This window comes from Kogia breviceps, chromosome 8 (assembly GCF_026419965.1).
Source record: "Kogia breviceps isolate mKogBre1 chromosome 8, mKogBre1 haplotype 1, whole genome shotgun sequence".
Taxonomy (NCBI): Eukaryota; Metazoa; Chordata; class Mammalia; order Artiodactyla; family Physeteridae; genus Kogia; species Kogia breviceps.
The window spans coordinates 63920758-63941413 of NC_081317.1; the positions used below are offsets into that span (position 1 = coordinate 63920758).

Here is a 20656-nt window from a genome sequence, read left to right on the forward strand (position 1 = left end):
AACTAAAATGTAATAGTGAATATAACCAAACTCAAAATGGATTTGGAGCATACTTCATACAGACTGCTGTATGAGAGGATAAGAGAACATCAGGAGTAGCCATCAGATCCCTGACCTCGTGTGTTCCTGTCCACAGCAAAAACTCTTTCCAAGGACTTGTAATGAATATGATCTAGCAAGCCATAGAGGCCCAAGGGCAGGAGGCATCACAAAAGACTGCTAGTAAAAGCCATAACAATTTTACATCTACTAGTTCAATTTTTCATTTTTCAGATAGAAGCACATACGGAATGTTATCAAAAAATTGTAAAGTTTAAACACACTTTGGCTAAAGTTTTCATAGTTGTGCAGGGTATCATTGTCTCAGTATATTGAATACCTAATTTATTAGTTTCATGACAAAAAGAGCATGATTGAATTCCTCTGAGCCTCAATTTTCCATTATGTAAAATTGTGATAATGACAGAACTCCTCTCATAGGATTGTTCTCAGAATTAAATGAGGCGATGTATTTAAATGCTTCACGCAATGTCTGCAACATTTAGCATGTGTACTAGGTACACAGTACATGAACTGGTAGCTTTAATTATTGTTATTGTTGTTGGACTTTGACCTTAAAAGGGAAAAGAAAAAGAAAAAAATGTGTGCTTTCTTGCCCATAATATTTCCAAGTCGGTCTTTCACTTTATAAGTAATATAGAACTTTCAATAAGGAAAGTAACAGAGCATCCTTTCTGATCCCATGTCCTTTATAAAAATTATCTAGCTAGCAGTTAGGTCTTGGCTTCAATCCATAACAACTTATTAGACCATGAATACATCAGAGTTACTTTATAAAACCAATCTTCCAATAAACCTAGTTTATTTAATCAACATTTTCAATAGCCTCCAATTTTCATTCCCAAAACAACCCATGCTAATTTTGTATATGTGTTTTCCTTTTTCTGTAATCATGGTATCAGGACATTCTAAACACATCAACCCTTCAAATCCATTGACTCAACCAGGATGGATTAGTTGTGTAGAACAAACAACATCATTATCATTATCATTGTCATCATCACCACCATTACATTTGTTATCATTGTCATAGACTGAATGTTTGTGTCCCCTCAAGATTCACATATTAAAATCCTAACCCCCAATGTGACAGTATTAGGAGGTGACAGTATTAGGAGGACAGTATTAATTATGTTGTGAGGTACTTAAGTCATGAGGAGAAGCCCTCACGAATGTGATTAGTACCCTTATAAAAGAGACTTTGGAGATCTCTCTAGCTCTGTTTCTCCCTGTGAGGACACAGCAAGAAGACAGTCATCTATGAACCAGGAAGCAGGTCTTTACCACACGCTAAATCTTCCAGTGCCTTGATCTTGGACTTGCCAGCTTCCATAACTGTGAGAAGTCAATGTTTGTTGTTTAAGTCACCCTGTCTATTTCATTCTAGCAGCCCAAACTGACTAAGACAATCATCATGGTTATAATCATAATCACCAACTGTCATAAAACTAGCATTTCCTCAGCACTTATATGACTAACACAAGGATTAGAATTTTATAAGTATTCTCTCTTAACAGCCCTAATCATGCACCAGTTCTAAATGGAAAAACCAGAATTTGACCTCAAGCTCATCTTTGATGAGATCCCATGATCTGAACCACGCTGGTATACTATTATGTCATAAACATTATGAAATTGCCAATATTCAGACATTTTGCAAAACATTCAACCTAATATATGGTATTCTTCAGGAAACAAAAATCAATATATTTAAGTTGTACACATATACTAAGATATAAAGTTTATTCTATAAAAAATGCTTTTATAATTTTTATATTTTTTCAGCATTATCAAGGTATAATAGGCAAATTTAAAAATATATATATATATTTAGGGTGTACAAGGTGATGATTTTTTTAAAATTAGTTAATTAATTTATGGCTTGTTGGGTCTTCGTTTCTGTGCGAGGGCTTTCTCTAGTTGTGGCAAGCAGGGCCACTCTTCACTGCGGTGCGCGGGCCTCTCACTATCGCTGCCTCTCTTGCTGCGGAGCACAGGCTCCAGACGCGCAGGTTCAGTAATTGTGGCTCACGGGCCCAGTTGCTCCGTGGCATATGGGATCTTCCCAGACCAGGGCTCGAACCCGTGTCCCCTGCATTGGCAGGCAGATTCTCAACCACTGCTCCACCAGGGAAACCCCCAAGGTGATGAGTTAACAAATGTATACATTGTGAAATGATTACAATCAAGTTAATTAACACATCCATCTCCTCCCAGAATGACCATTTGTGTATGTAATGAGAACTTTAAAAAAAAATTTTGTGATATTACTTTTTTAAATTTAATTTTTATTTTATAATAGAGTATAGTTGATTTACAATGCTGTGTCCATTTCAGGTGTACAGCAAAGTGATTCAGTTATATATATACATATATCCATTCTTTTTCAGATTCTTTCCCATATAGGTTATTAAAGATTATTGAGTAGAGCTCCTGTGTTATACAGCAGGTCCCTGTTAATTGTTCATTTTATATATAGTAGTGTGTATATGTTAATCCTAAACTCCCAATCCATCCCTCCCCCTACCTTTCCCCTTTGGCAACCACAAGTCTATTTTCAAAGTCTGTGGGTCTGTTTCTGTTTCATAAATAAGTTCATCTGTATCATTTTTTTAGATTCCATATATAAGTGATATCATATGATATTTGTCTTTCTCTGTCTGACTTACTTCACTTAGTATGATAATCTCTAGGTCCATCCATGTTGCTGCAAATGGCATTATTTCATTCTTTTTTATGGCTGAGTAATATTCTATTGTATATATGTACCACATCTTCTTTATCCATTCCTCTGTCAGTGGACATTTAGGTTGCTTCCATGCCTTAGCTATTGTAAAGAGTGCTGCAGTGAATATTGGGGTGCATGATCTTTTCAAATTATGGTTTTCTCTGGATATATGCTCAGGAGTGAGATTGCTAGATCATACAGTAGTTCAATTTTTAGTTTTTTAAGGAACCTCCATACTGTTCTCCATAATGGTTATACCAATAATGAGAACTTTTAATATCTACTCTCTTAGCAAGTGGGAAATACTTTTTGATACTACGTTTTTTGCAATTGGAAAATGTCATCCACTATCTAAAACTGCTTCAAAGGACACTTAGCTCATTACATGAGTAAGTTAGATTTAAATTTTCATTAAGTAAAATGATTTGCTGTAGGCAGTGGAAGATGGCAGGCAGACTCAGTCAGCTGGCTAGAATGAACCTATTCCTTTTCAATATTACTTCATTCTGCCGAATAAGATTATTTTGTAGTGCCACGAAAGAAACATATGCCTCCAGTGGCATAAAATTGCTAATGCAACTTCCAAAGGAAGTGTAAAGTTACCCACGCAGAACCAGTGACTGTTTTACAGCTTTGTTCTATGTGTACTGTATATTCCAGTAGACAGTGGGCTTGGACACCAAAGGCATGGGTTTGATCTTTAATTCAGTCTAGCAGTAGAGTCATAGACAAGTCATTTTGCCTTACTGGATTTCAGTATTCATATTTTTAAAATGTGATAGTTGTATTTAATTCACATGTCCAGATCGCAAATTTGATACGTTTATCTTAGATTCATTGTGACATTGTTTTGTGGCAATAGAGCAATGGGATTGGGAATATACAATTTTGATTAGGTAGGAATAGAAGAGAAAGAAGATCTATTACCTTTTGAGTGCCTGTGTACTGTTTGTCCCAAAACAATTAGGTTTAAATCAATTTGATAGAAAACACCTTGGTCAGCCCTACAACTAAATGAAATAAAGACCTGAAGTCACTTGACCTTCTCTTATCCTTAAATTTTCTGTAATCATGGTCTCTAGAAGCAATCAAATCTTTTTTTTTTCTAATGACCATGACACAACCTAAACATTAATTTACACTTTATACCGCCACACAAAGTTTTCTGAATAGTTTGGGCATATAAATTTCAGATGTTCTACTTCTATTTTTACAAGTTTTACCCATAATTGCCATTGATTTCTGGATTTCTATGTTGAAAAATGAAAGAATACCTCTAAATTTTGATGGCAGGATGTAAAACCAAATGACACCAAGGTTGGATTTTACATTTAACTGCGTTTGCATTTAGATCTATGTATTTAGAGATATGCAATATTCTGTATATTTTCACCTGAATAAACATGCTGTACTGCATAATGAAACATTTCAGTCAGTGCATGTTGGGCAATTTGAAAGCATTCCTTTTAATAAAATAGACCCTATTTTAAATAAATCCCCTTTACGCTCAGAAACAAACAAAACTACAAAACTGTTGCCTCATAAAAATCATAATATTATTTCATAATATTTTAATTTATTGCCTCTTTATTAAATTTGCATGTGTACCAAGAATGACCTTGATAGCTAGGAGATGGTATGCTAGAATAAAAAATGCCCTAGTTAGGAATCAAAAGGCTAGGTCCTCAATGTTGAAAAAAAAATTGAAAGTTGTGCCCATAAATGAATTCTGTGTAATTGTTCTAATTTTTGTTTTAATATTTTTAAATGGTACGCAGTTTCTCCTTGGTGTTTAGGGACAGGGAACACATTGTCTTTGAGTGTTGGGAGACTATGCAGTAGAATTGGAAAAGGGAGAAATCCATGGTTCAAGTCAAGGCCTGTCATTTTCTGTTAACTGTATAACTTAACATTTTTGTACTTCATTGCCTACCTTTCTAAAATAAAGCTGTTATACTAACATACATCTCAGTGTTAAGACCCTAGGTTTTCATTGATATATTGAATACTGCTTTACTTCAGGAGATAATGTGAAAGGGAGGATTTTTGAAATGTAGTATGTCATTTATGCCTCCCTCCTGTGGCAGAACTGTTTTTGTTTTGTTTTGTTTTGTTTTGTTTTTTTAGCTTTTGAAGGTGAGGAAACCAAGACTTAGTGAAGCAATTAATTGTATGAGTAGCCATAGATGTTAAGTGATGGATCTAGCAATGGCAGGAAGCCACATCTTCTGCTCTGAGCTCATTATGACTGTCCTCACATTGCAAAGCTTCATATCACACCTTGCCACCTTCTAGATCAAAATGGGAAGTGACACAGGAGCCATTCACAAAGTTATAGCCAACCCTTAAGATGTTGGAGACTAAATTGTTTCTATTCCCAAAGTCCTGGCATCTTTTGAGTTTAATGTGAGTGGAAGTAATGTTAATGTTTGGTAGCCAGTCTCTAAAAGTAGGATTATTGTTCTAAACTAATCCGGAGCAGGACTTGAATTACCACAGAGCACTCTTGGAATAGGAATATGGCCTTAAATTTTAGGCTCTCTTCTCATTTTACTAGGGAGGTCAGGCCTGCCTGTAATTTCCTGAGGGCAACCACCAAAACCCCAGCACACCTACACTTCCCCTCACTTTCACACTACCGTTCAAATGCACACTCACCATAGTCATAACCACCAGCAAATCAACATTAGAACATTTTTACTAAAATATTATCACTTTTAAAAAATACCCTTGTGTCCCATAAACTCCATTTTGGAGTTTTGCTTTTTATATTTAATGTCTCTGTTAAATCTAATGAGATGGTAAATCGGTGAACCTGAATTCAAAGACACATATTTATATTCATTTCACCCTGCTTTCAAACAGGCTGTTCCAGCTCCTGCAACTTCAGCTGTAACCTTGAAGTTGGGGTGAAACAACAGAAGCAGGCTGCACTGAGGTCTTACTCTCCAGTGGCTGGATTAACATGATCATCTCCATATCCATACCCCAAGGGCCACAAACCCAAACTGCATATTTTGTGGTTCACATAGTTTTGATAAAATACCCATCCTGGCCTTTCCCAGCTAGGGTTCCACGAGAAAATTAAGCCTTACAGAAAATAACGTGAGTGACCTTTCCTCAGTTATTCCAAGGATAGTATAGTTACTATTGCTCTAAAGGCACAGGAGAGAAGTTACCCATTCCTTCCAGTGGATGCCTTGAAGCAGTAAGGCTTCGTTCTCTAGAAGCAGGTCCCTGGAGAAGGGCTGCTATACCTTAGATGTTGAAAGTAAACAAAACCCCCAAACTGTCTTGAGGATAGCAATAATGATTAGTGTTGCTTCCCAGTCATTAGATGCTTGGTGTAGAACAGGGGATAGCAAACTATGTTCTGTAGGCCACCAATTTTTGTAAACAGTTTTATTGAAACACACCCATGCTGATGTTTTATGTACTGCCTATGGCTGCTTTCCCACTACAACTACAAAGTCGCTTGCATTGTTGCAGAAGAGACCCCATGTCCTGCAAAGCCTAAAATATTTACTATCTAGTCCTTGAAAGAAAAAGTTTCATGATCTCTATTGTAGAGTATTATCATCTCTTTGATTGGTTTTAAGTGCTCCCTAAAATTATCAATAAAATGAATAGGAAGACATTAGCAATAGAATGTTCATAAATGCTCTCTTCAAACTATTTGGTCTGTAGATATGAGTTGTTTTTCTAGATAACCTAGAATTAAGTGCCCAAATGGAAACAGGATTCATTCAATTCCCAGTAACAGCCACCTATATTTTTTAAAGAAAATTTCACATTATAATCACCACATCTCCCACTTCAACCTATTGCTTAAATTACATATTATTGGATATCTTTCCTTGTAGGATGGCAAAAGACTGGTGTTCTACTTAAGTAATTAGCTGCAATTTACATAAACTACGTCTTTGTATAACTTCTAATTATAACAACTAGCTTTCCTGTGTATTTGAGGCGTGAAGTGTGCATTTAAGTAATTAAAGCGACATTATCAAGTGACTTCCACTTTCCTTCTGAAGCTGAAATATATAGTTAACAAAATTTGTGGCATTTTTCAATGAAAAAAGCATGATTGTTATATTAAAATAATTCTATCTTTGTTCATATTTTTAAGCTCAGAGTTTATCTTTTCTTTAGCGCATAACAACCAAAACTGGCTTAGTTTACAGATTGTGCAGAACTGAGGCAGCTGAGGAGTGTCCAGATAAACCGATCTCAGCAAAGTATTCACCAGTGTAATGATTGATGGAAGCCTAATCATTTCTTTTACTCAGGTCAAATATTCACCACCCTGAAACATCTGCATATCTCAATATTTTGCAGTTTTTACAGCTTTTTGATCATCTTCTTTTTTTTTCCTTTAACGTAAAATGTTTCCAGGACCGAACAGCTGGTGCTTGCTGGCTGAAGGAATGAACAGGAAGACAGTGTGTTCACAGGATTATAGAACAGGCTGAGAGGGAGAATTTATGCAGAGTTTTATAAGCTTAGTCAGGCAGAAAATAGATTGGGGTGCACACAGGAAATAATGTGTCATTCAAAGCTCAGTTTATAGGTATCACTTCTGTAACATAACAGCCGCCTATGGCTGTCCTTCTTTGGGCAGCTTCCACTCTTACCTTCAAGTTGGGCTGAAGCAGGCTGCACTGAGGTCTTACTCTCCTGTGGCTTTTATTGTTTGCGTATCAAAATCAATCAAATCAAGACCCTCCAGCCTCCACCGCCACCCCCCTCCCAACACACACACACACACAAAATTTGTAGTACTGGCCAGTACTCAAGCAGCATGTTAGCTGAGAAGGGGTAAAGAGAAATGGATTAATTTTAAGGAACATGAAGAGCATCCTCTAATCTGGCTGACTGACCTCTCATGCTTTTTTAAAAAAGCTCTGATCTCCAGCAAGCCCCTTGGGTGCTTATAACTTCACCTTCCTTTAATGAGCTCCCATATGTCACTTGTGATTCATCTAAGTGCTCTAAAATCCCCTAGGTTGTAGAGTGTATTTCATGCTCCTAATTTGGACCATAACAGAACATGTCTAGTTAGGTGGTTGGAAATGACAGTCGTGTTTCTTGAGCATCATTTTTTTGAATGATTTGGCTAAGATTCTATCAAGAGTCTTCTACTTGATTCATTTCTTGTTTCTGTTGATTATCTTGATTATGTTTTATAAGCATAATTATTGTCCTGGGTACTTCTCAGCAAATGGTCTAAATGGTGCTGTCTTAGGTAGTGCTTATTAATAAGCTATTATAGCAATATATTCAAAGTAAATATTTTATTGGTATTCTTGAGGCTCAAAGATATCTGTCATTCCTTCTGAAAGGTGATTAGCTTCCAGTAAAACTAATTAAAAAAAAAATCGAAAGAGAAGAATCTGGCAGAAAATGTTGTAAAAGGCAATTACTGCGTATTCCCCCTTGGTGGAAAATGATTGGAAGTTCCTAGCAATGGCCAGTTTGTAATGACTTGATAGCTCCTGATAAACTCCAAGTTAAGATCTACTTCTCTGAAGTGCAGCATTTATTTAACAGTGTCATTATTATCAAGTTAGACACTTACTCTTTCTACATTTGGTGCTGCCCTAGAAAAGACAGAAATGCCTAAACTAGGTAGTGTTCACAAAATGAGCAAACAGCCAAACACACCTACAATTCCTGAACAGCTAGGAGGCAATAAGTAATCACGTATCACCCCTTTTGCTGTGACAGTGTTCTCAGCAGCCCTAGACCAAGCAGCATGTTCAGATACTTGTGACAGATTAACATGGGCCACTCGCAGGAGTCAATGACATCTATTTGTAGCAATCATATGTGTATGTGTTCTTTTTCCAAACAAACAAAACCCAGAGAGAAGATAAATTAATAAACCCTTGGTAACATGTTGGATATTTTCAGATGGTACTTAGCCTTAGCAACAATTTCCTGTCGTTCCTCAGCAACTCCTGTTTAAATTTTATCTTCTACCCAGAACTGTAAAAAAAAAAAAGACTGGAAGTTCATGCTGTCCTATTAAAGACAACTTTTAATCTTCATTTTTATATATGGCAATTTAAGATACACAGTTATGTCACTAATATATCAGCCTTCCTAATGAAAATATAATATTAAGTCTTATTTAAATGAAATACTAACCTGCATTAACAGTTTCTCACTGAAGTTTTAGTTTTTCCTCCTTGCTGATTTTCCTTTTAGCTTTTGAGGAGTTGGGGGTCAGGCCATTTTTCTGTCAAGGGTGGGATGGCAGGTTGTGCCTGAGAGTTTAGTCAAAAGTAAACTACTTAGTGATATCATTGTGTCAGTAGAACTGAAGGAGCAAAACAGAGGTTAGGGTGACCCTGAAGTCATCCTGACAATGAAATCCAAGAGAAATATTGAATTCCGTAGTGTTTAACCATGATAATTCCTATCCACCAATGGATGGCATAGACTAACAAATATGCTTTTGGAATTATTTAATATGAATTGAAATAAGTAACATTCATATTAAAAATAACCTACCTTTGGGCTTCCCTGGTGGCGCAGTGGTTGGGAATCCGCCTGCCGATGCAGGGGACACGGGTTCGTGCCCTGGTCCGGGAGGATCCCACATGCCGCGGAGCGACTAGGCCCGTGAGCCATGGCCGCTGGGCCTGCGCGTCCGGAGCCTGTGCTCCGCAACGGGAGGGGCCACAGCAGTGAGAGGCCCGCATACCGAAAAAAAAAAAAAAAAAAAAACCTACCTTTAATATAGGGCAAGTTGTTAATCAAAACTCTCAAAGAAGAGAGGTATTTTGTAAAAATATTTATTTATTTATTTGGCTGCACTGTGTCTTTAGTTGCGGCCCATGGGATCTTCTGTTGCCGCATGCAGAATCTTCACTGCAGAGTGCAGGATCTTTTAGTTGCGGCAAGCGGGGTCTTAGTTGCAACATATGGTATCTAGTTCCCTGACAAGGGATCAAACCAGGGCACCCTGCATTGGGAGCACAGAATCTTAACTGCTGGACTACCAGGGAAATCCCAGAAGAGAGGTATTAAGTTTCTCAATAAAAATAATATGTTTTTAATAATAAAAACGCTTCCAGAGTTTTCTGGCACTGAATTATATGATTACTTTTTTGTTTTCTCTTAGTTGTGAGGCACAGAAACTAACTCTAGATTGATTAAGCTGAGAACCAATTTGTTGTAAGGTTACTGGGAGCTTATGGTATCACCAAGAGGACTAGAGAACCAGGTTCAGAAATGTTCAGGAACATGTCAAGCTGGGTAGCAGGCAGGATCGCCTTCAAATTCAAACTACAATTCATGTCCTGTTAGGATACCACTATTACTACCCCTGAGTACTGGCTGCCCAGCTTGCATCCACCATGTCTGCTGCTTCCTCTGGACTTGATATTGCCTGTGAAATAAATATTGGTGTCATTAACCTCTGACTCAAAGTCCAGGACATTGGCTGAGTCTAGGTCATGTTCCTGTGCCTTAGTTTCAAAGGAGGGTGGGAAATCAAGTATTTGGCATTTTCAAATTCTCTAAAAATAGGTGGTAGAAAATAACTTATGCCTCCCACTGAGGCTCATAAGATACATGCTTCTGTAAAAGAGGGAAGGAGATCTAGGTGATAAGCAAGCTAAAAAATTGCTAACTGCCTAGTATATTCTCTAGGGGCAGAGTAAGTCTTCGGTGACTCTAACTTCTCCCTCAGCACCTGCTATTCTGATTGCCCAGCACATCTTTCCTCCTTGCACCTAATTCCTTAGGGAACCTGCATCTCTCACACCCCAAATGTAAGTTTGAGATGAGCTTCAGTCTTACTATCCTGATGCTTCCTGTTAAATAATTCCAGTTAGAGTTGTCCAAGAATCAACCTCTCAACCACAGTGATCAGTCCAGAGATGATCATTTGATCTTAGTACAATCCATCCATATTTTCCCCTAGGATTTTCCTCATTAATACTGGCAGAGAGGAGTTCTGTTTCCTCTTTAGTTAGGAAGCAGTAAAGATGAAGCCTAGATCTACCTGACACTCTGATTCCAGCCTCACAGAGAAAGTCAGCCTCGGAGAATAAAACCAGCATCTGAAAGAGCATAGATGAAGGATGTGGAAAGACAGATCCTAAGGGTGTGTGAGTCTCTAGGTCTCCTCACCCATAGCTGGCACCACACTTAGTTTGGTTATGTGAGCCAGTAAATTCCCTCTTTTATACATAAGCCAGGATAAATTGGATTTCTGTCCACATAAACAGCCTTCTAAGAAATATACAGTCCCTTTTCTGCCAACACTAAGGAGACCTAGAATAACTTCTTACATTTTAGAGACTTCTTGTTCAAACAATTCTAAAGGAAATGTGAACTTTTATTTTTCCTAGAAAGCCAATACAGTTGAGATTAACTCTTATAGTAGGAGATTAACTTGTATTCAGGAGTTCTGGTTGTTCCTCTCAGCTGGGCTACCAATAAATCCTGTGGCCTTGAGCTCATCACTTAATATTTCTAGGGTTTATGTAATGCATTTGAATAATGGGTTGAATTCAGTGGTCTCAGAGGTGCCTTCCAGTGCTAACTTTGTGTGACTAGACTTTTCCAAATAACTTCTAGTTGTCAGTGTATTTACTCATTTGACTTCATGGCTCCTCAGAGTTTACTTCTGGTTCCCTATTTTTAAAAAAACTGAAGAGAGAAACTAGTAAAATGAATTCTTCATGGATTAAAGTTTTCTTTCTGAATATTCTCATATATATTTCCATTTATGATCAACTTGTTAAAAATTCTATCTTACAACAGTATGATGCATTGGCAATATTTTTCTTTTTATGAAACACCCACCATCTGCATAGCCGTAAATTAAGTGTCATTGAGATAAACTGCCATCTAAAAGTTTTCAATCTAGATAAGAAGACAAGAAGTACACTCAGGTAGAACATTTACAAATCAAAACCATAGCAGTGCACAACCACTGTGTGAGAGGGTGGAAGCAGCTCTATGTCTAAAGGCTGGTTTCCTTTAATGCTGAAAAAAATAATAACCAAAAGCTTTTCAGAGGTTCTGAACTCCTAAACAATGGGTCTCAGCAAGCAACATTAACTGCACTTTTACAATCCATTTTATGTTGAAATTTCTTTGAGTTTGGCTTGAAGGGAACATTTTAATTATTTTCAGTGTTTTATTTTAAACACATATTATGACTGTGGTTATGCCCATGTTATAGATAACCTTCGACTCTGTTCAGCTTTCAGAAAGTCTAAAATATGTTCTTGCTACAGTGAATTCAGAGTACAACATTTAATTCACTTCAAGTACAAAACCAGTTTTGAAAAAAGAATTTTTTGTCATGAAATGTTATTTATGAACATCGGGCTGTGGTGACACCAATTTCTTCATGCAAGAGCATGTTTGAATATGTAAAGTAGTTGGCTAAGATTCTATACTCCAGTATTAATGTTCAGGATTTATTTTAAAATTTTACACCTTTAAAATCTCTAGGATTTTCTAACTTCATCGTGTTTTTTAAAGAACAACAGTATACCTCAGTGGACGAGACCAAGGCATATGGTGTTGCTCTCTTAAGCCCAGCATCAGAAGACTGTCAGGCATTCTAGGTCAAGTGAAAACACCACAGAGTAAAAGTATTTGAGTCTGAGCACCTGATTTCAGATCCTGACTTCCTAACAAATTAGTATGGCCTTCCCCTTTCTCAACCTACAGTTCCACATCTGTGAATATACACACTTGAGTTTTATATCTCGTATAGGCTTGTAATGATTAAATGGCATTACATAGGAAACAGCTGTGAGCCTAGAACAGAATAGATGTTCAATAAATGTTTTCTTTCTTCCTCTCTCTGAATTTTAGCTTCCTCATCTGTAAAGTAGTAACTGAAAAACATGCTATCAGAAAGAAAGGATGCACTGTAATTCCCAAAGTTACCCAGAGAAGATGGGCTCCAAACATACCCAGGCTACAATACCCTGTGGGTGGACACTGGGTTAGTCCACCAGCTTTGCAGTCACATACATAAATATTAGTCTACCCAGAGGGTCTACCATGACGTATGAATAGATGGAGCTTTAAACAGATTGGTTTATTACTATTTTACAAGTTGTCTCTCTCTCCTGGTACGAAGTATGTACAGGAGCAAACAATCAACATCGAATCAAAAGGTTGTTTGTTGAACATGAAATCAAGGGAAGTTGGCTGAGCTATCCGTAGTCAGCAGACATTTTCTGTAAGGAGACAGACAGTAAATATTTTCAGCTTTGCAGACCATACAGTTTCAGTCACAACTGTGACCACTCAATTCTGCTGTTGTAGCAGAAGGCAGCCATAGATGGTACATAAATGTATGGCCAAGGCCACGTTCAAAAAATCTTTATTTATAAAAACAAGCTGGTGGGCTGGACTTTTCCCCAAAGGCCTTAATTTGTGGACTACTACATTATGTGGTAAGAGTTATCAAGATAAGCATTCTGGGTGCATCTGCCTGCCCTGAAGGATTAGAGCTGCAGAATGGATTTGATACCTGGGTCTGGAGCTAGTGAAGCCAATCCCTTATGTAGGATAAGACTTCATTCATTACCAACGATTGTTTCTCAGAATCCTGTGTTTCTGTTGCTAACACTCCTCCGATTGACACATTCTCTCTATATATGTAAATAACTTCAATTATGTTCCAGAGTAGGTCTTAGCCTGAAGGCCATTCTACCTGTTTAAGCTAAAGCTTAAAATAGCTATGCATTTATATAGCTCAGTGTATAGAATTTATATAGCTATGCTTGGAATTATGTTTGTTTTATAGCTTAACTCTCAAAAAGCAATATTATCTTAGTTCCTTATTTTCTACTTTAATATCTGTGGGGAGGTCGACCTTCTCACCATTATCTCCCTGTACTATTTATAATACCCATGAAAATATAACAAAACTTCTAAAAAGTATGTGGCATTAATTAGGGATTCAGAAATACTTCCTGGCAAGGAAAAAATTTAAATAAAAATAAGAATAATTGTTATCATGTACAAACATTAAATTAGTCTCACTTAAAGAATCATAACAATTTTACACACATTGACTTCTGTCAGGCTCTTTCATTTTTATTTGGGAGTGCTTGAAAGTATAGTGGAAGGGAATTTGCTGAAGAAAAGGAAATGAATACAACTGGGAGTAAGGAAAGCTGAACCAACCAGCCTAGATCAAACTGTTCTTTGGTCAGTCCCCAGCTGACTCTCTCCCCTCTCGCCTGCTTACCATGTTATAAAATGTGCGTAGCTTTCTCACTTTCTGCCTACCTTCCCAGTCATTCCCATGTTGAATCATTTATTCACCCTACATCCAGTGACTATTTAGAAATATTATGTGTCCTTAAGGATTTTGTATCCAGACATGGAACAGGAAGTAGGAATGGAAAAAGGAAAAAGGAAAAAAAAAAAGTATTAACATTTTATGTATTTAGCATTTTTATGTATTAACATTTTATGTATTTAGCATGTTATATAGTTTATTAATTTGAATACCTTACCCTATTCTTTGAAGTTATTTACATTTTATAGATTATGAAACTGAGGCTCAGAAAAGTTAATTAATTTTCCTAAAGTAACAAAACTTAGGCCAGATATAATACTACACATGCCTGCCTCCGTAGTACCTGCTTGAGCTGTCAGCCAGTCATCAGTGCTGGCTCTCACTGTGCTCCTGTGTACGCTGAAATCTCCTAAGAATTTGGCCATGGTAAAAAGCAGACTTGTCTCTCTCTTCCTAGCTTGTTTACGTGCTTAATCCTCCAGTGATCTTTGAATTTCACTGTGACCATCTTTGTTACTCAGCTTCCCTCTGCCACCTGATAACCCTTTCAAAGAAGGAAAAGACAACAGGGATCATTCTAAAGATATTTTAATCTTAAACCCTTAATTATGGAATAAAATTGGTGTTGCCCACTAAAGAAATTTCAAGGTTCAGTGGCAGAGTAATTTTTAGAGGGAACCCTCTTCACACTCTGAAGTTATAACAGGTAAGCAATGCTCTATACTTGAGTGAACTAGCCCTGCTGTCTAATATATTTATAAAGCTTAGTACTTCAGCGAAGTTCCCTGTTGAGATGCTAATCTTTTTTTTTTTTTTTTTTTTTTTTTTTTTTTTTTTTTTTTTTTTTTTGCGGTATGCGGGCCTCTCACTGTTGTGGCCTCTCCTGTTGCGGAGCACAGGCTCCGGTCGCGCAGGCTCAGAGGCCATGGCTCACGGGCCCAGCAGCTCGCGGCATGTGGGATCTTCCCCGACCAGGGCACGAACCCGCGTCCCCTGCATCGGTAGGAGGACTCTCAACCACTGCACCACCAGGGAAGCCCGAGATGCTAATCTTAATGGTTGAATCATTAAGGTCAAGTTCACTAACACAAACTATTGTCTATATATCCTTTTTTCATTCTACTTTTGTCCTTCCTCATATTCTTTATAGGATAAGGTGACATATAAATGTTATACAATTGGGGGATTTTTCATAAACCAGGTAACCTCCCTGAGCTTCAGTTTACTCACACATAAAATGAAGACATTGAAATAAGTACTCTCTAAGATCCTTTCCACCTCCAACACTCTGTGTTTGTTTTATCCTGAGATACATATTGGTAGGCTCTCTACTTTGTACTTAGCCTAGATTTAATACCAGATACAAGGCACAGGGTGAATTACTTAATAGGTTTATCAAAGGGACTTACCATTTTGTAGATGACATTTTATTTTTAATGCAGTACACAATCTTTCATATTGCACCATGAAAGCAGAAGTCTTTGTAGATTTATGTTCAAACCAATTTAACTTTCACTTTCTTTGAATTGTGAGAAAATAACCTAATAGCAAAAGTTGTTGGTATAGGCTGTATTCTATGCTTTATTCTTTTCAAAACCTGAGCAGGGTCAACTAAGAAGCATGGATTTTATCAACAGAATGGAATATGTATGTTGAAAGGGGTAGAAAATAGAGAATAATAGGAGAGGAGAAAGAGAGAATATTAAACAGATTTTTCATTCAGTATACACTGTACTGGGCCTAGGGATATAAAGAGAAAGAAAATATTTTAAGGGCAGAGAGGAGATCAAGATAGCAGAATAGGAAGACCCTGAGCTCACTTCCACCCAAGGACACACTAAAACTACAGCTACATATAGAACAACTCTCTCTGAGAACAACCTAAAGACTATAAGAACAGCTCTTCTACAATAAGGATATGAAGAAAAAAGCAAATCAAGATACATAAGAGGGGCAGAAACACAAAGTAGTCAAGACCCACACCACCAGTGGGTGACTCAGTAGTGGAAGGGGATGTAAGAAACTCAGAGGCTCTCCCTAAAGAGCAAGGGGTTCAAACCTAACATTGGGCACCCCAACCCTGGAAATCAGCACTGGGAACATAAGCCCCCTAATGGTTTTGAAAACCAGCAGGGCTTATGACTAGGGGAGACAAAGGGCTGCAGGAAACTGAAACTCTACTCTTAAAAGACACACTCACAAATTTACTCCAAGTCCCGGCATAGAGGCAACAGATTGAAAAGTGCCTGGCATTCTAGCTGACCTACCAAGGTCTGGTTCTGGATCCAATCACATCTCTCCACCGAGGCAGCACCCCTTGACATGTCCCAGGAGAAGCCCTGGCCTGTGCTGGACTCCAGCTCCAGCCTATACACCAAGGTGGCAGCCCTCAGTGAGCCCTGGGAGAAGACCTGCCCATTCTGGTCTCTGGATCCAGCCCTCCTGCCAAAACCACCAGGCTCACAGTCTGTACAGGGATGTTCCCACGCAAGGACAAACCTTCAAGACCAAAAGAAGTAACTGTTTCACCTAACTCATAGAGACAAACAGAAAGTCAACAAAATGAGAAGACAAAAGATTATGTTCCAAATGGAATAACAAGGTACAACCCATAAAAAAATCCTAATGAAATGGAGATAAGTAATTTACCTGATAAAGAGTTCAAAGCAATGGTCATGCTCACCAAACTCCAGAAAAGAATAGAGGAACATAGTGGGAACTTTAACAAAGAATTATAAAATACAAAAAGGAGCCAGTCAGAGCTGAAGAATATGATAACTTAAGTGAAAAATACACTAGAAAAATCAACAGCAGATTAAGTGATATAGAAGAAAGCATAAATGATCTGGAAGACAGAATAGTGCAAATCACCAAATCAGAGCAGCAAAAAGAAAAAAAAGTTTTTCTTGTTTTTTTTTTTTTTTTTTTTTTTTTTTTTTTTTTTTTTTTTTTTTTTTAATAATGAAGATAGTTTAAGGGACCTCCAGGATAACATCAAGTGTACTAATATTTGCATTATAGGGGTCACAGAAGGGTAAGAGAGAAAAAGGCAGAAAACATGTTTGATAAAATAGTAGCTGAAAACTTAGCCAACCAGAGAAGAAAATGGATACCCAGGTCCAGGAATCACAGAGAATCCTAAACAAGATGAACTCAAAGAGATCCACACCAAGACATATTGTAATTAAAATGATAAAAGTTAAAAATAGAGAATTTTAAAGGCAGTAAGAGAAAAGCAGAGTCACATACAAGGAAATTCCAGCTAATTTTTCAGCAGAAACTTTGCAGGCCAGAAGGGAGTGGCATCACATATTTAAAGTGCTGAAAGAAAAACAAACAAACAAACACAAAAAACCTATAACAAAGATTACTCTACCTGGCAGGTTATCATTAGGAATTAAAGGAGTGATAGAGTTTCCCAGACTAACAAAAAGAGTTCACCACCACTAAACCAGCCTCACAAGAAATGTTAAAGGACCATCTCTAAGTGAAAAAGAAAGGCCATAACAGGAAATGAGAAAAAATATGGAGAAAAAAAATCTCAAAGGTCAAGGAAAATATATTGCAAATATATTGTGTTTCTGATCAACAACATCAAAAGGTAGTATTGCAGTTAAAAGTCAACTCATAAAATCAACTATAACCATAACAAGTAGCTAAGGGATCCACGTAATGATGTAAAATTCAATGTCAGAAACATTAAAAGTGGGGAAAAGTTGTAAAATGCAGAGAGTTTAGAAGTTTTGGACTTAAATAACTTTCTGCTTTAAAAATATCTATCTAACTCATGGTAACCACAAAACAAAAATCTAAAAATAATACCAAAAAAAAAAAAAAAATAGAGAGAAAGCAGCCCATTAATAACACTAAAGAAAATCAACAAGTCACAAAATAAGAGACTAAAAGAAGAAAAGAACAGAGAAGAACTACAAAAACAACAAAAAAACAGGTGACAAAATGGCAATAAATACATACCTATCAATAATCACTCTAAATGTAAACAGACTTAATGCTCTAATCAAGAGACAAAGGGTGGCTAAAAAACAAGACCCATTTATATATGCTGCCTACGAGAGTTTCACTTCAGAGCTGAAGACACACACAGACTGAAAGTGAAAGGATGGAAAAGATATTCCATGCAAATGAAAACAAAACAAAACAGCTGGAGGGTAGCAATACTGAGACAAATATACTTTAAAGCAAATACTGCAACAATAGACAAAGACTGATATAACATAACGATAAAGGGATCAATCCAACAACAAGATATAAACATTGAAATATATATGCACCCAACATAAGAGCACCTACATACATACAGCATATTAACAAACATAAAGGGAGAAATTGCTGGTAATACAGTAATAGTAGCAGACTTTATTACCTCACCTATATCAGTGAATAGATCCTCCAGACAGAAAATCAATAAGAAAACATTGACCTTAAATGAGACATTAGACCAGATGGACTTAATAAATATCTACAAAACTTTCTATACTTAAACAGCAGAGTACACATTCTTTTCAAGGGCACATGAACATTCTCCAAGACAGATCACATGCTTGGCCACAAAACAAGTTTCTATAAATTTAAGAAGATTGAAATTATATCAAGCATCTTTTCCAACCAAAGTGATATGAAACTAGACATCTATTATAAAAGGAAAATGAAAAAATACAAATATGTGGAGACTAAACAACATGCTACTAAAAGAAACAAAAAAACAAGAGTGACGGCTAGAGCTTCTGTTCTACAGGATGGGGTTTGTTAAAGTTGTCAAGAATAAGGCCCACTTCAAGAGATACCAAGTGAAATTTAGAAGACGGTGAGAGGGCAAAACTGACTACTATGCTCGGAAACGATTGGTAATTCAAGATAAAAATAAGTACAACACACCCAAATACAGAATGATAGTTCGTGTAACTAACAGAGATATCATTTGTCCAATTGCTTATGCCCATATAGAAGGAGATATGATAGTTTGTGTAACTTATGCTCATGAACTCCTGAAGTATGGTGTGAAGGTTGGCCTGACAAATTATGCTGCAGCATATTGTACTGGCCTGCTGCTGGCACGCAGGCTTCTTAATTGGTTTGGTATGGACAAAATTTATGAAGGCCAAGTTGAGGTGACTGGAGTTGAATACAATGTGGAAAGCATTGATGGTCAACCTGGTGCCTTCACCTGTTACTTGGATGCAGGGCTTGCCAAGACTTCTACTGGGAATAAAGTTTTTGGGGCCCTGAAGGGAGCTGTCGATGGAGGCTTGTCTATCCCTCATAGAACCAAATGGTTCCCTGGTTATGATTCAGAAAGCAAAGAATTCAATGCTGAGGTACACCAAAAGCACATCATGGGGCAGAACGTTGCAGGTTATATGCATTACCTGATTGAAGAAGATGAAGATGCTTACAAAAAACAATTCTCTCAATACATAAAGAACAACATAACTCCAGACATGATGGAGGAGATGTATAAGAAAGCTCATGCTGAAATATGAGAGAATCCAGTGTATGAGAAGAAGCCTAAGAAAGAAGTTAAAAAGAAAAGGTGGAACCGTCCCAAAATGTCACTTGCCCAGAAGAAAGGTCAGGTAGCTCAGAAGAAGGCAAGCTTCCTTAGAGCTCAGGAACAGGCTGCTGAGAGTGAATAAACCAAACCACAATTTCTATGAAGAATTTTCAGATAAAGACAGTAATAAACTTATTGAACAGGTAAAAAAAAACAAAACTAAACAATGGGTCACTGAAGAAATCAAAGAGGAAATTTAAAAATTCCTTGAGAGGAATGAAAATAGAAACGCAACTCTATCTGTGGGATGCAGCGAAAGCAGTTCTAGGAGGGAAGTTCATAATGATCCAAGAGCCTACCTCAAGAAACAAGAAAAAAGTCTGAAATTAACAACCTAACTTTACAACAAAAGGAATTAGAGAAAGTAGAACAAACAAAGCCCAAAGTTAGTAGAAGGAAGAAAATAATAAAAATCAGAGCAGAAATAAGTAAAATAGAGAATAAAAAAATAGAAATGATCAATAAAATTAAGAGCCTGTTTTATCAAAGGATAAGCAATATTAGTAAACCTTTAGCCAGACTCATCAAGAAAAAAATACAGAGGGGCTCAAATAAAATTAGAAATGAAAGAAGGGAAGTTAAAACTGATATCACAGAAATACATAGTCATGAGAGGATACTATGAACATAAGAGGATACTATGCCAATCACTTGGACAACCTAGAAGAAATTGATAAATTCCTAGAAATATACAGTCTTCCAAGACTGAATCAGGAAGAAATAGAGGATCTGAATAGACCAATTATTAGTAATAAAATGAATCAGTAATTAAAAAAAAAAAAAAAAAAAAAAAAAAAAAACTTTCAACAAACAAAAGTCCAGGACAAAATACTTCATAGGGGAATTGTACCAAACATTTAAAGAAGAGTGAATACCTATCCTTCTCAAATTATTCCCAAAAATTGAAGAGGAGAGAAAACTTCCAAATTTATTCTACAAGGCCAGTGTTACCCTGATAGGAAAGCTAGACAAAGACCACTACAAAATATTACAGGCCAATATCCCT

The 20656-nt window shown here is 36.9% G+C and overlaps 1 protein-coding gene and 1 pseudogene across 48 annotated transcripts in view; both read left to right on the forward strand.

The window, feature by feature from the left end:
- Nucleotides 1-20656, forward strand: part of PTPRD (protein tyrosine phosphatase receptor type D) — a 2126684-nt gene that overhangs the window by 1430479 nt on the left and 675549 nt on the right. The gene's annotated exons all lie outside the window — the stretch shown is intronic.
- LOC131760988 (large ribosomal subunit protein uL18 pseudogene) lies at nt 18813-19783 on the forward strand (annotated as a pseudogene).